At 41.8% G+C, this 12,724-nt stretch overlaps 1 protein-coding gene across 1 annotated transcript in view; it reads right to left on the bottom strand.

Annotated features, from left to right (window-relative positions):
* The window catches only part of elavl4 (ELAV like neuron-specific RNA binding protein 4), a 60,676-nt gene that overhangs the window by 43,090 nt on the left and 4,862 nt on the right, over window positions 1-12,724 (bottom strand). The window lies entirely within an intron of this gene.

Raw genomic sequence — 12,724 nt, 5'->3', positions numbered from 1 at the left:
CGTTGACATCATGTGCTCATTCAACAAGCAAACCAAACCTCTGATCAATGAGGGAGAATTGTCAGGTGCCATCGACCTCTGACTGCATTTTCTTCAATGACTCCTGACGGGTTAACTCCTCCATTTCGGTGGATTCTGTTGGCTCAAGCATGAAATTAATGTACATCGTCCCTGATCTTTATGAGATACCAACCAGAACTGAGGCCTCCAATGATGCTGTGGGATTTCCCACTTTCTCAGTATGTTGCATGCTCGAGGTCAAGCCTTTCCTGTGTTGGTGATTGTATTGAAAAGACAAGGCAGGCTGGCCACAATGTGTCTATTACTCAACCACAATGGTCCCATTTTGTAGCATGTTCAGTTGCATGTTCAATTTATAATTCATCAAGCTACAGAAGTGTATAAATGTTTAATATGTCAGACGCGATGAAGCCTGTCGAAAGCATGACATTGAAATGTCCTTTAAACCGCACACAGCAACAGCACTGGGGCTAGTTAAGAAACTGAAGACAAACAAAAGGCAACATGCACACACACACACACACACACACAAAGCCTGTCTGCTCGCTGATGCTTTCCGCTGCTTTCTGTTCCCTTTTTTCTCTGGATGCAAAATGCAGATGAGACGAGTCAGCCGCTTGTGTACAGTCTCAGGAGGAACTGCCACTCAAATTTAAACATCTGTATACTAATGCACACAGGGTACAGTCAGTGGAGGATGACAGGAAGAGAGGGAAGAAAGAAGGAGAGAGAGCAAGGCAGAGGATAGAAAAAGAAGGACGAGTAAAGTAGCTAAGAACGCCAGTGTTGCTCTTTGCCAGAACAAAGAGCCACATGAATACCGCTTTCCTCCCACTGTATTTTCCATTGGGATATTTATTCTGAAAAGCAGCGATGCACAACAAGGGCTCGGTCCTGTGTTTGCTAGTGGGCTGAGGCGCTAACACTCCCCAGCTGATTATGTGTCTGTCTGTAGCAGTTTGGGCTGCTGCCAAAGGAATTAGGTCTAGTATTTGTGAATGCGGCTCCCCTCACGCAGAATGCTTTGCCATGCCTCTCAGATTTTCGAGCTTTTTTTTAAAAAAGCGAGGGAAAAAAACATTTTAAATAAATGAAGGAAATTGCTGTGGAAGACCATTAAATATTCAACATTACCATTTTGTGAGTCTTCATGTGTGTTTATGCTTCACACAAAAGGAATATTTAAAAACCAAAGCGTGTTAATTGGAACAGAGAATGTTACAGCAGCTTCTTATTCAAATAGGCTTTTGGCTCATTAACTGCTGCCATCCAGCTTTTGTCTAGGGGAAAGTGGAAAAGACATCGAAACAGATAATAGAATATTTTGTGGCAACTGTACCGACATAGTCACATAATGATACGATGTCAATAATAGTATATGGCAAAGCATCGGCAAAACCAAATGTAGGGACAAGAAGGAAGTCTTCTTCACAAAACAAATCACTGATGCTATAATTTCAATCATCATTCCGTCACATTTAATTAATTAATACATGGGATTGATTAGATTTCAAATAACTGTTTTTCTTTATTATGTATTTTTTTGCAGAAGCAACATTTTTGTTTTGTTTTTTTACAATTATATATGAATTCAGAAACTAGTTCTTGGATATTTAATAATATATTTATGGATGCCCTGGTGTACTTTAAGAAAGTCTGACATTTTTGTGGGTCCACTAAAAGTCAACATTAAGAAATAAACATGTAATAACAACTAAATGAATAGTGCCTGTGGTGTCTTGGTGGTGATGAGTTTTGACCTACAGGCAGAGAAGGGATAGGCATTATATGAATGCATAAAATAGTCATTAGCTATATGTGCACAAGTATTATGATGATTGCATGGACACAAACACACTGTGCCCATTTGATATTAAACCATTCTGGAGCTAATTATCACCATGGATACGATGAACTACAGCCAAAGCAGCAAGAAGCATAAGGATGCTAATGGTCCTCTCTACTGCTGTTCAACCCCTGTCGGTCTATTGAATGAACATATCTGACATGTTCATAACAGGTAAATGCTGGGAAAGAATGCAGGTCAACAGTATTTCAAACCCAAATATGCTTAATTCATTTCCAACAAAAATATACACATTTGCTGCTCATTCAAGTGATGAAACCAGTCATCCTTCATTTAGAAGGATGGATGGAGGTTGTTGTTTTACCCAACACAATGCTGCACTAAAATCTTATTCAGTTTAACGCTTAAATTCTGTCGAAATCTAAACTGACCTTGTTAAAGCTTTTTAATTAAATGAGAGTATTTATGTACAATTGAGTAACTAATAAACTGGCTGATTAACATAGAAATAAAACGGCCATGCGTGGAGCTTGTCACCAGCTGAACAGGTCTATCTGAAAGTGAGAAAAGTAGAAACTGAATGATCAGATTCAGATTCATTTTGTCATACCAGGGGTGAATTTCTTGCACAGAAAATATTTTAGATATATAATAGCTCATTACAAATGACAAAAATCTTGAAATTCTAAACTTATTATGGTACATTCTTGATTTTATTATTTTAATTTAACTATTGGTGACTTAGAACCATGCTAATTCTTATAGCTAAGAACAACAATAAGTCTACTAGAACCACGGAAAACAGTTGAAGGTCTATTTCTTGACATGTATGTTGTGACACGGGTACCTACAGATAACCTTGAAGAGCTCATGTTTGCACATAGAAGTGCTGAAAATGATTAAGAGCCAGTTGTTCCTCTTGTTTAGAAGCATGTCTCCTTTGCTCCCTCTCTCTATTTGGAGTTTAATCAGGCTCTAGTTAAATATGTCACTGTGCATTTGAACACACGTCAGTTGCCCTTCTGATACACACACTCACACATAACCGATAACACAGACATGCAAAGCCCAACACAGGCCCACCGTGTAATTTATTACTGTCCTGTCGCTTTTGCTTACATTTTTATTTGCTACCTCATCATCCATCATTTCTTACTTGATACCTGTGAATCACCTTCAATGTTCGTCACACCAATCATTCAGGGAGTGCATCCACGCACAAAATCTGATCATGCGTCTCTTCTGATCTTTAGGGACATTCAAAATCATGGAGCACTCACGTGGAATGAAGGTGGACTGTAGCTAATACATTCCTCACACACCCCACCCTATTAGCATTGATGTGTAACCTTGGAGCGCATGGTGTTCAGCCTGAAGGTAATAGAGTCACTGCGTGTAGGAGTGTATCTCTATATGTGTGTGTGTGTGTGTGTGTGTGCCATGCGGCGCGATAACCTGTCTCTTGCCATGATCCCCCCACTAGTTCCTATCATGAAGTTCATGTGCACACTCACCTCCAATACTGATGAACATCCAACTTTTTCACTGCTCTTTCCGTTCCTTCTCACTCTCCTTCCGTAAAGCTTTCATTCATCCTCTGCATGTAATAATACTAGATGTATAGATTCTAATAGCAATACATATTCTTTCCATGCATTAATTTTGCTATAGCAGTGTTCCGAGTGGAACATTTTGTCCTTTTCCTTGATTCTGCAGTTCCACAGCAAGGGCGTGGTTGCTGCCTTTCAATTGCCATTTTTATTGCATCTCAATGGAAGGACGCCAAGCAGACAATTAAACAGTCACTTGCTGGCAAATAAATAAACTGCTCTCTGTGCAGATACAGCAGTGAGTCATCCACATTGTGGATGGTCGAGGAACCATTTCAAAGGCAGATGGATCCATTGAGATATCAAAATAGTGTTATTGACCCTTAAGTAGCCTATGGACAATGAAAAAAACAACACCCTTCGTCTTATATGACAGGTAAAAACAACAGGAGGAAAAATATGAGCACTCTGTCTGGATGATGTGATGGATTAAAGGGCAAATGGATGTAGTTTTAAAGTTAATCTCAGGGAATTGAGCAGAGCAGATAATTCGGGAAGCTTGTTCTGATTTACATCACATTCGCACCCATCTGTAAAGCAAAAGACAAAAACAGGCATATTCAAACACACTCCTGTGAACAATGGGTTTAAAAATAAGAGTATGCAGAGCATTAAAAATCAACGGTAATCCAGACATGCTTATTGTACCAACACACCTATTACATCTACCTCCAGCTCTGGAACGACACATGAACAAACACAGACACACAGCGTGCACCAGCAGCATGGTGGAGAACTACTTTGAATACATGAATAATAACCACACAAAAGTCCAGTTTCCCCAACCATCTTACAGTACTTTACATCGCAATGTGCATTCTGCTGCAGTACTTGCAGGTAAATATTTCAGAGTGGTGCAAGGGCAGGAAAAGGTGGAATGGTGGGGCATCTACAGCCATGGCTTCAACATAAAATGGGAGCTGGGCCTCTGTTTTAACCCCCCCGCCCCCCTGCCAGTCAAACTCCGTGCCGTACCCCCTCCAATGGAGAAACTTCACATTCTGCACACAGAATGGTTCGACACCATCGCTGCAATGCCAGAGCTTCAGCATAATCTCAACTAACTGTGGGTGATGTGCATTCACAGTCTGCAGCCCAGAATGAAATGGTTTACAATGCCGACTGGAGGATAGTGGGATGCTGCAAGTGGCCTCGCTACTCACCATCTTAAACCCATTCCACTCCATTTGGGAGACACCAGCCGCTGTCTCGCGCTCTCTTGCTCCGCACACTACAGCAAGGTTCAGCAAAGACAATCTCCTACTCTTCTTTTCCCTTTGAGTCTCCTCCTTTCTTTCTTTCCTTCTTTTATTCTCACGCTGCCTCTCTCTTCCTGAGTGTTAGCGGCGACCAGGCAGCAGCAGCATGCTAGACAGGGCAAGCATCACCTTCTTCCTACAATGCGGAGAGGAGGCTGTATGAAAGCATGCTGGGCTGCAGGCAGGCTCCCCTCCCTCCCTCCTTCCCTCCCTCCTTCCCTCCCTCCCTTCCTTCTCCTCCTCCTCCCCAGCGCCACCCGCCCAGTCTCCTGCTCAGCTGGAGGGTCAGAACCCGCCCCCACCTCGTTTAGAGACTGTGATTGGCTTCTTGGCTGGCTTGTCAGCCCTCGGCCTCACCTCCTCCTCCCACAGTGTTAACACCTTCGCTCTCTGGCTGGCTCCGAGCCCCCGGTCAGCACACGCCGGTCCCTGCCTGGCTTGGCAGCGAAAAGCCTCTCTGAATCCCAGCAAAGCAATCAATCGCTGCTGAGGTCTGCGCTTGAGTGAGCCGCACAGAGCAGAGCTCCAGGAGAGAGATTGCAGCCTCGGGTACTATGGTAATAGGATGCCCGTGCAGCGCTGTGTATATAAATTAGCTATTACTGGGGTACATGTTAAAAATCCCCTGCACATTTAAGAAATCTGTGTTCACATGCTATCTCATTCTGTGGCATGCAAAACACCTTTACGCACACCTGCAGGACCGACTGCTGCGTTTTATGAAATCATCACCGGCCTCTTTTGGGAGTTGAAAATCGGATTTCTTCACCAATGTTAACACGAATATTCGCCCAACACGTATATTAAAAAAAAAAAAAAAAAAACAGTTTGACAGGAAAAGTATCAGCTCTGATGATACATTTTTACATCTGTCGAGGTTTAAATCAGAGAAGACAAGGCTCCACAAAAGGCTGGACAGTCCCCAAACACCTGTTCATACAGGTGCAGACAATATTTGCTTCATTTGTTTGTTTTTTGAAAGATTTATATATTACACACAAAAAGGAACGTGTTAAACTGAACGCGTAAAATGTAGACAAACACACGGACGCGGCGCTACATGCACGCTGCAGCACGTTATATGGTGACAATCAAGTCCGGACAGGTGCCATAAAACCTGCGCCCCATGATGTCTACTCACCATGACCATTCTCGTATCAGGCGGAAAAAACGGTAAACGCCGGTGAATATAGAGGCGAAACCGGATGAAGGAGCAGCTGCGCGGAGGAGACGACAGATGAAGTGTTCCCCGGTTTGGAGCCGAAATGTAAGCAGAACGAACCCGGGTGTTCAAGAGAATGAGAATCTACTAAAAAGATTTATAAAAACACCCCTCAACAACCTGCCCCCCCCCCAAAAGGCATCCACGAAGTCCAACCACCTCGTGCGCGCACTCTCATTGGCTGAGAGGGAGCCGCCGGGCTGGCGCGCCTGTGGATGCGAGGGGAGGAAGACGCGCCTGAAAGCGCAGAGTTTGAAGCCCAATAAATTTAAGCGGCCGTACGCTGCAAATAATAATTCTTCCATAAGTACTACGGACGCGGGTGGAGATCGATCGTCAAGCTCGCAACAGCTTCATATCTGTTTTTATTTGAAATTAAACTCGTCATAAAAACAGCAGCAAGTTAGTTGGCCTCTTGCCTTATCAGAAATACCCCCATGAGATGGGGCACCGCCCAAAAATGCTCTTTTGTACAGCCGTTGCTGCCTTTAATAACTTCATTAACTGTAATATCCACCAACGGGCACAGCATGATAATCTCAAACTATGTCTATCAAATACTAATATCAAATCCCAATGCATATATTCATATATATTTTCACAGATGATAATATATTAATAAAATACCATTTATTGTGCCCAGCAGTAAACCTTCCACAGGTAGACTGTGGCCAGCTGCTCCCTATCTCTGGCAGAAAAGAAGAGGGAGCTCTTGCTTCCTCTAACGGAATTACATTACAGCCAGCTGCATCTTCACACCTATACACAACCACACAATGCATGCATTGAAGATGGAGTGAAATAATTAAACAGATTACACATAGTAGTTGCCACAAATATTTCTGGACTGTGTGTTGTAAATATGAGCATTTACACAACTGCAGGTTACCAGACAAGACTTTTCCACTAGTTTCCTGTCCAACACTGCATTAAGAAGCCATCGGCCAATCTATGGGCTTTGAGTTAGGTCTGGAAAAATCATTCTGCACCTTACTGCCTGTGATAATTTCTTCCAAACCATGCTTTCACTCATTTTTAACTCCCTACTGTAAAGAACGGAAAGTCACACCCATGGCGATGATAGAAACATAAATCACATCTGTTGTTTGTCTTTGTAGACTGAAGTTGAGGAAGTAAATGGGGTGGAAACAGAGTGTGATCATTTTCTTTGTTCATAAAGGACAGTGTCTTGAGGTTGTTTTTTTTATTGCTATAACATGATCCAAATAAGCTTTTCTCTAAATAAGAATATGATTTGAAAGTGAAAACAGTCTCACTTGACCGTAGTTTTATAAAGCAATGAAAATCGCTGCCTCCACTCGGTAAATTAGCAATAAACACAATCTGGTCTTGCATTGCGTTTTAGTGTTTGTGTGTGTGTGGTTATGACATGCAGATTCATCCAAATATGATACCATGTTGCTTTCCTGCAGTTAAAGGCACACAGTGTGCATTAAAATTGTGTGTGTGGACAGATGGAGGGAGTAGTTGCGATATTTTATCAAGGGTATCCATGCTGAGACGCTTCAATGTCTGGATTTTAGGGATATTGCAGCATAGCTTTTTATCTAATGGATTTGACCCATCCCTACGTAGAGTTTATGGTTGTCCCTGAATAAAATGCAATGCGGCACTGAGTAAAGATAAAAAATGTCAAAGAAGTAATTAAGGCTAATGACTAACCATGGCATCGCTCTCTTGATGACATTACCAGTTTGTCAGACTTTTAAATGACAAAAGTTGATATTAATAATCTAATGTCTTATTTGGCTTTTTAGAAGAGGACTTACACTAAACAGGTTTTAAAGAGCTCAATGGTATTTCTTTCCTCATGTGAAGTTTGAAAGTGAAAAAGCTTTTGTGGCTTTAACCCAGGAGAGCTAGCCATTCTGTCAGCAAATGTGAAAGCCCATCTCACTGATTGGCTCTGGCTCTGGCTCATGTACACACACACACACACACACACACACACACACAGACACACACACACACCACTAAAATGACTCCACATTAAGGCATACAGACCGACCAAAACAGGACTCATTTTGGTTCATGAAGTGTGTCACCGTCTGACACTGACTGCTGTGGAATGGCTGGATCCCTGTAGTGTGTTTTAGTTTGTGCCTCCAGTCTGCTAATTTGGAAAGGAGAGGCTAATTGTCAGGAACCCCCCCCCTGCCCTCCATTCTGCGCTGCTTCTCCACCCCTCTTTGTCGCAGACCTGAACACAGTAAGTACAGGCTGGAGTTGTACCACCAGCTCCCTTCCTCTCAGTCCAGGTCGCTTACACAATCAGCAGTATATCTGAGCCATGGCCTGAAAGTTGTCTGAACAGTAGAATCTAATGGTGGGAAAGTGCTGCAGATACATTATAAAATCTGGTAACAGCCAACATGTAGTGTTGTGATAACCTGTGAAAGAAGCAGGCAGAGAATAGCGAACGTGGTATAGCAGGTTTGAATATGCAGCGTGCAGACGGTGATAATTGCGGGCGCTCTCGCTTTGAGTCTTGTTAACTGTCAGACACACTGCTTGAACACCTGTCTGCATAATAAGATTCTATTTAAAGTGGGAAAAGTGAAGATGCCACAGAGGCGTTAGCTCAATGTGCTGAAAGTACAATCTTTTGCTCATCACGTTCAAAGCAAATGAATGAAACCAAAGACACAGACCAGAAAAGCCTACCTGAAACAAAACCACCACTTTTATACTGTATAGCAACAACAAAGTAGCAGCAAATGACACGGAGCACACATCATCAGGGCCAAGTGGATTTCACTGCAAAGTACACTATATGATAACATAACACATCCTAATACAGTTAATAGCCCAGGACACACTCCTCAGTATGCCACGGCTTACTGAGGCACTTTATCATTTGCCCTTGAAGGATGGACTTAAGCTGCTGCATTGAAGTTCTGGCAGTAGACACGTCTCAGACTGATGACTGCCTCTTTCCTGGCAGGCGTCCACCCTCTTCTGGTAACAATCAGCAAATGAGAATCTCAGCCTTCAAGTTGGCCATTTTGCCGGGCCAGACCAGCTCTGCATCGTAAGACAGCGCGCAGCTATTAGCACAATGCGGCTGTATCCGGACAACAATGGCCAGCTTCGATCCAGTTGACATTTGCAATTTTCTCTCAGTGCTAAAAGCGAGGGGTTTATTTTCATAATTCCAGTGCCCGCACGGCATGAATACTTCACTTCACAGTCATAGGTGAACAGTACACAGTACAATGAAATCCCTCTTCTGTGTCTTCAAACGCAGGAGCTCTGACAATTTAGTAATTGAGGGAAGCAGCAGGGAGCAGCTGAGGAGGGAACTGATGTCTGTAAGCAGGAGAACTAGAATCATTGCAATGGCACCTTATTTAAAGCAATTTTTGTGAAATTATCTTTGGGGCACAGCGAAGCTCACAGGCAGTCACCGAGCACAAACGTGAATAAAGCTGAGAAGAAAAAGCCTTTTCAAAGCCTTGGAAACTACTAGGAGCACAGCAACCATCACCTAAAATGATACAATTGTTCATCTTGCTGTAACTAATAATGCCATCAAGTATATCACTCAGGTTCTAACTCGCACACTCACGTTGAAAAATATGTCCTTTGAGATTGCAGTGATACTCAGTCACATTTCTGGGGCATCAAGTAGCCGAACTAAAAAGGGTGAAAATATGTTGGGATCACGACTCATAATGCATCGTTACTAAGTAATTACTGGGTTACAGCCCTCATGCGTTCAGTGTTCCTGTTGTTGAATGCCGAAAATTTAAATATTGCATTGGAAAAACCTTCTTCTATAATAAAAAACAACTAAACCCAACGTTGCTCTGCCAAAAGTATGTGACTTTGTGTAGGCAGTTGAGTCTTCTAAAATGACATGGGGCCTAAATGTATTTGGTCAAATTGAACTAATGTAGTTGAACCCTTCCTCCTCTGTGTCCTTGGGCGTGACACACCATCAGCCTAACCCCTGCCTGCGTCATTCTCCTTGCTATGGACTCCTAAGATCAGAAATGAATTCTTCATGCTGATCCTGGAATAAGGCTGCGCTACATTTGTCACAGCCACTTTCTTCCACTTTCACTCAAAGCTGTTTGGTGTAGCTGCAGCTTTGTAGACTGTGGGGATATGACAGAGCGCTGTTTAAAAGCGCAGGCTGAATGTGATAGAGCTGCTTGTTCAATTGCTCTGTAAACGCTGCAGAATCCCCCCCAATAGATTTATTTCAAGATAATACTCCTATGACTGCCTTTTCTGCATTTTGGATAATGTATATTAATATAAACCACATAACATTTAATTATTTCACACCCTCTTTAGAGGAAACACATCGATGCCATCTTTTTACTGTAGATGAGATAATGGAGGGTCTTTAATGCTGTTAATACAAACAAGAGGTTTGTGGAGGTGCCCAGAGAAGCTTAGCTATGCATTGGCTGGTGAGTCTGGCATGTGTCCTGGCACTGAGAGTGTATTCTCAACAGGACTCTGGTGGATTAGTGTCCATTTGGACAACAGAGCGGTCCACAGCTTGGGGTGACATTCAACTTCAGTCGACCAGAGTCTCACGTACTGATAATGAAGTGTAGCCTTGCTGTTACTCGTCAGCTGATTTAATCATAAATGTCAACACCCTTAAGATGGCGTGAGGATTGGGATGGTGTTGTTCTTCTGCTGTCTATCAATGTTTGAAATGAAATGGTGGCCATTCTGCAGCGTGGTGTGCCGGTAAATCAAAGGGGATAGTAGGAGGCTGTTTAGCCGTAAAGACAGCAGTCCGTTTTGTGTTTGATCCCAGTTGGGGTACATTGATGCTCACAGGGTAACCACTGTGGTCCATCTGGTGCAGGCTTTAATCACAACCACAAGCTGATACACACACACACACACACACACACACACACACACACGTATGATGTTATGACACAGACACAGAGCTTCGAACGTGATATTTTACAGATCGCATTCTATTTTAAATGATCATTAATTTAGATATTTCTGCAGTCATGTAGGAATGAGAACCGTGTTCTTCTACTCTTCTACTCAGACATTATAGGTGGAAAAATGAAACTTGCTATAACACAACCTGTCAACTGTAATGATATTTAAAACCTCATCAAAAAAAGCCACACTAGAAGATCATTACGAATGGTTGCCCTGCTGCTTTTGATGAAGAATAACCTTTTGGAAATAAGACACATCCAGAGTCTTTCACAGCCCACGGTACTGTGGAGCAAAACATGCCTAAGCTGCTCAAATCCAGCTCTTCAAATGTCACATCATGCTTAACAGCCCTTTCGCGTGCTTGAAGAAAAGGAAGCGGCCAAAGAACGACAAGAAGGACTCCAGCGGGCTTCCGGCTAAATGCCTACATGATTAGATTGTGTTCTTTTTGGTGTTTTTGAATAATTTAGCCAATTGCAGACACAAAGAAATTCCTTTGAGACCACTCTAGAGATATTTCAAGCAGATTCAGCTAAAAAGATGTTCTGTACAAAATTGGACACTTCATGTTATTATTAAATTAAATATTTACAAATTTTAGTTAAGTCAAAACACAAGAGTGAGATACATGACAATGTTTAAAGTTCTGTAGAAAACACATGCATGAAGTCCTGTAAATGTTCTGTACTGATGCTCAGGACGGATTCTGTGGCAAACCGTTTAAAGCGGAATGCTGCAGTTTGAGGCCATTTATTATTAAAGGGAGTAAAAGGTTAGCGGATAATGATAATGCTGTTGTTGCATCCCCAGTGGTTGTGTAGAGGAATCACTTTGCATTAGCTTCCTCTTGGATAGAAGTAACTTTAGTATTTTTGTTTTACCAAATCTCAGCTTGACTGAGCTTGTCCTTTGTGAACAGCCATCCTACTAATCTATTAAAATAGAACATATTTTCTCTACATATAGTACACACACGGCAGCTACTGTACAACACATGGACACTCATCCTTGGCCCTAAGGCATATTTCAGCCAAACATCAGTTACTCATGGTGACAGTAGAAACTCCCAGGCAATTAGCAAATCAATAATAAAAACAACAACATTGGGTTTGAAACTATCAGTTCCAAAATGAGGAAAAATGGTCTACTTTATCAAGATGCCAGAATCCGAAACACTGACAATCATTTAAGTATTGGCAGCATCAGTTAACTCAGCATCATCAGGAGCAAAACTGTGAACAATAAAGAACATTTCTTATATCATGGCTCCCAATATCAAATACTGTCTGGTCGGGAGCCCTCTACTATACATAATATCTTAAATTGGGCTGTACCATGGGTGTAATCTGTAAATGTCATTTTTGAAAAGAGTTGTTTTACTGCTCCTTTCATCAGAATATTTTGTTTGTATTTGTGCCCGTTGTTAGGAGAATGAATAAATCCATCTGAGTCAGATTATCACAGACGCAGACACATCAGCAAAGGGCTTGTACTGGCTAATACCTCTGTTGTCAAAGTTGAAAAGGCTGACATCCACTGTGTACAATTCAATATCGCTATAGAGTTTTAGGATTAATTAAGTAACCTAATGTACACCTCACACTGACACTTGTCAGAATGGCACCAGATTTAATTGAAAATAGAAAGCTAAATAGAAGCTTGGGAAATGTCTGCTTTATAATTCTCTTGTTTTATCTTCCTAAACAGAATGAAAAAATGCAAAATGCATTTAAAAATAATGTCCAAGAAAGGCAACAAAAATGTATCTGAAATTAATTGGTTTCGAGGAAAAAAGAAGCTTGGATTAAAGGCAAAAAATGAACAATATTTTATTGAACCAAATGAAACCTAGATTTAT

The sequence above is a fragment of the Brachionichthys hirsutus genome, chromosome 9 (genome assembly GCF_040956055.1).
Source record: "Brachionichthys hirsutus isolate HB-005 chromosome 9, CSIRO-AGI_Bhir_v1, whole genome shotgun sequence".
Taxonomy (NCBI): Eukaryota; Metazoa; Chordata; class Actinopteri; order Lophiiformes; family Brachionichthyidae; genus Brachionichthys; species Brachionichthys hirsutus.
Note: the sequence above shows the minus strand (reverse complement) of the source record. Positions and strands in the feature narration are given on the sequence as shown.